Source organism: Paroedura picta, chromosome 2 (genome assembly GCF_049243985.1).
Source record: "Paroedura picta isolate Pp20150507F chromosome 2, Ppicta_v3.0, whole genome shotgun sequence".
Taxonomy (NCBI): domain Eukaryota; kingdom Metazoa; phylum Chordata; class Lepidosauria; order Squamata; family Gekkonidae; genus Paroedura; species Paroedura picta.
In genome coordinates this window covers 85,031,124-85,035,426 of record NC_135370.1, presented here as the reverse complement: position 1 = coordinate 85,035,426, position 4,303 = coordinate 85,031,124, and positions in this window count along the sequence as shown.

Below are 4,303 nucleotides of genomic sequence, written 5' to 3'. Positions count from 1 at the left end.
TGCTAGTTCTTAAAAATTCTTGATCCATAAAATTTAAATTCTTTAAAATGATCAACAGGCATATAGCATTGTAGATGTATGACACAGACTGTATGAAGCCAATGTGTACATCTAAGAGGAAATGATTTCTTTGTTCTCTCGTGTCTTTTGTTTATTTAAAGAATGTCCCTACATTCTTCTCTTCAGAGGAGTCACAAGGTACGAGGAGGAGGAGGAGGAGGAGGATTCAAAAACATGTTGCAAAAATTGACATGGGTGGAGGGCAGAGATAACAATTAATCAGTGCTCTAATCATTACGGGTGAGAGGTTCCTCAGTTGAATCTGCCTGCAAAATGTTCCATCCATGCAAGAAATTTACCACCTAAAACCAGGTTGGCAGCTGTGTGTGGTGACTGCAGAAGGCGGGAAACAGACCACACATTCTGAGTGTCGGCAGGCATTCATTGTAAGTCTGTCAGCAGCCTGGATGGGGTGGGGGAGTCCTCCATCTCTTTTAAAAAATGTAATGGGATGTTATTTTATTTTTATTTGAGCTTTTATTCTGCTCCATTTCTACAGACTTATTGACCACCATGTTATGAAGCTTCAAGTGTTCATTTCCATACATTATTTCTATTAAAGAAACAGGACTTTTCCCCCTTCATGCTGTTGGCAGCCCCAATTCATTAGTCTTGACTCAGATTTATTTAGACTCTCTGAAAGAACTTGTTTTTCTTTAGTGAGGGATTCTGGAGTGTATGCCTTCTGGAGCATTATACCTCCTTTAGCTCTAATGCTAGATTTTGGGGGCAAGGTAACCAAAAAAAGCTGACAGTCATTCAAGTAAAAGGCAATCTGCACATGCTCAGAGACACATTCTTTTACACGGGCAAGTTGTAGCAAGAGGGGTTGAAATTAATGTTTAAAAACAGACAATATGTCTGAGTGAAACCAGGTGTTTTATTTGGGGGGGGGGGAAGTGTTGCTCATGATCCACATCTTCCTGAGGTAAATTCTCCTCTGAAAATAGAAGAGGCAATCCAAAAACAGTATGAATCTCATTCCAGTTTGCTGCCTACTATTCTCACTTGTCATTATGGAAATTCAAGTGGAGAGAAACAAACAAGAAAAAAGAAGAGTGCCCCAAGGAGAAAAGGCAATGAAACAGAGCAGATGCAAATTAATTTGGGGCATTGAAAGGTTCAGCTCCAGTGGACTTGCGGCTTCCTCACCCTCATTCCTTCATAGGCAAAGTGGGCAAAAACTGCATGCACATTTTCCATTGTATCTCCACAGGAGTATAAAGGCTAAAAAGTTACTTTGTAAAAAAATGCAATCTGGGAATCTGGAGACTGGACAAGACACATTTTAAAGGGGGCATTATTTGTTAGAAGATGCAGGATGGATAGTTCCCATGATTCAAAAGCATATGAGGAAAATCCTACAGAGGGCATCAGAGGAGATGTGTACTTAGCATAGTTACAACTTCCCATTGTAATTTCCTCCAGTGGCCTGGGAGGCTCATTTGGAGACTTCCTCCTCCTTTGAGCACAATTCCTCCCTGGTTCTCTCAACAGACGGTTTGGGATCCATTCCAGTCCAGGTTTCAGCCTGGTCACAGTGAAAATGGCTCTGGTCACTCCAGAGGCAGCTGAACCGTGGCGGGTCAGTGCTCCTCGTGCACAGCTGGTCTGGAAGTACAGGCTGGGATGTACCCAGTATACTGATGACACCCAGTGCTGTCTGTTCATGGGCAGCTGTCTGGATACACACCCAGATTCACCGGCCAAGTGCCAGGAGGTAGTGGTAGAATGGTTCCAGCAGAGCCAGCTGAAACTAAACCCTGCAAAAATGGTGGTCCTGTGGCTGGGGAGGAAAGGGCCAGAAAAGGAAGTGCAACTCCCCTGTTAGGATGGAGTGTGACTGACAGCATCATGTTCTAACAGGAACTTGGGCATGCTCTTTGATGACTCCCTTTCAACTGGGTTATATAACATAACATTACTAGGTTCAAAGCCCGTTCATCAGAATAGGCTTTGAAAGCCCCCCCCTCCCACCGTGGCTGCCCAGCACACCCAGCGGGGCGGCGGGTGTGCTGGGCAGGCATGGGGAAGCCATCCCTGGCCCCTTCCCCCCGCAGTGAGGCCACGGCTTGTGCTGGGCCAAACAAGGAAGCCATCCCGCTGGCGAGGCTGCAGCTTCCCCGGGGCCTGCCCAGCACACCCACTGCAAGGCGGTGGGTGTGCTTGGCGGGCCCTGCGGAAGCCCCCTGTAGGGCCTTCCGATTGGGCCCTCACCTGGACCAACCCTGCCCAATCTCTGCCCCCCGGGCCCTTAAACAAATATGATACCACTCGCCAAGCGATTACAGATAACACTGCTGTGTGAGACTGCTTGTTAAAGACTAAGCATTGTAAAGTGCTATAAAGCCTTTAAAAAAGCTTGAGAATACTTGCAACAAGTATATTATCATCTCATTTGATGTTATGAACAAATATTATTTATCATGGCATGAAACCATAATTTCATGCCAGAAAATAACATTTTCAAGTGTCCCCTATTGAGCTGCAACAACAGGATGCAAGACCAGAACTGAAGGGCTTCCTGATGAGGGGTTGTCACTATGTCCTCTTAATTGATTAGTGTTAAACAGAACACCATTAGGGTCCCCCCTCCTTGTGTATTTTATCTATTTATATTTAGATTTGTATACCGCCGCTCTCAATATTGTTTCACAGTGGTTTAAAATGAAATTATAAAATACAGTATAAAGCCCCTAAAAAACCCTCAACATATTAATCAGATGGCAATACCATCAGATTTCCAATCTCCCCCCCCCCACCACCACCACCACCCCGTTCAGCACATTTGGTCTTCCATTCTTTTGTCACCCCAGCATTTTCTCACATTGCATGTGCACTGCTTCTTTATGTCTGTTCAATTTGAAATAGCCCCCAGGGAATCTCTGTGCATCACCATGCAACATAGTTGTCTGCCATGCTATTGTAGAAAACATGCACCAGCAGAGGGGGGAAAGGAACAGCAGTATTTCTTTTGCATTAAACAGCTGCCATTGGTTTAGTAGCAGAATTAGTCGGCTCACCAGCCAGTTTTGCTATATAAAACTGGAAGAGCATCAGAGACAATTAGCTGCAGTTATGACAGGACAGTTATTGCTGATCAAAAAGGAGGTTTTGCTTATAAGTGTTTAAGGAAACAGATAATGTCCACTAGTATTTTGTTTATTGATAGCTGTATGCAATCAGGCATATTTCCACTTGTCATGAGGGAGTCAATACGTGACCACAAGCTTCCAGTGCTTTTGATTCAGTCTCTTATTGTCACCTGGCAAGAACCAGTTCATACTTAGTATCAGCCTTCTGTTGGTTAGCAGAAAGATTTTCAAATCCTAATATATGCAGACATGATTTGGCCCAGCACAACAGAAGATTTCTCAATGGTCATTATAGGTTATGATGGGTGACCTGAGTCCCAGGGTGACGGGGGCTTAATTCAGTTAGCTTACCCTTTTTGATGTATAACCTGTTTTGTTATTTCCAATGAAACTTCCCTACTGACATTTTCAGTTAAATAAAGGTAGCGTGAAAATGTGGATGGAGTTTTTAGTCTGGGAAAATTTAGATTCAAATGCTTATCTTCTTACTGAGGGCAATTTCTATTGTTCAGTTAAAATTTCTGAATATGTACACCTCCCCCTCCTTGTACAGGTAGGGGGTGTCTTTTGGACCACCCACAAAAACTTATGGACAGCAGTCCTGTGGCTGGGGGTAAGAAAGGACAAGGAGAGGAAGCACAACTGCCCTGCCTAGATGGTGTGTAACTGGTTATACAATCGGCTAGGAACTTGGGCATGATCTTTGATGCAGGTCACAAAAGTAACTGCATTTTCCCACCTTCGCCAGGCAAACCTACCAGCACCCTATTATTATTATTATTAATTATTAATTATTATTATTATTATTATTATTATTATTATTATTATTATTATTATTATTATTATTAAATTTATATCCCGCCTCCCCCCGGAGGCTTGAGGCGGGTCACATAAAAACCAATCCCCTAAAACAACAAAAGCACAATCTTTAAACCTCCCCCCCCCTCTCTGGAGGAGCGGGAGGAATAAAGGAGTAAGGGCTGGTGGGGAGGAGTTAGGGTGGGCCCTGTCCGTGATAAAAACTCGGAGGGCCCAATCAGGAGCCACGAAGCAGCTCCTGATTGGGCCCTCCGAGTGTCACTCGGGGGCCAAGCAGCCAATGGGGAGCCGCGCAAAGCGCAGCTCCCCATTGGCTGCTTGGCCCAGCC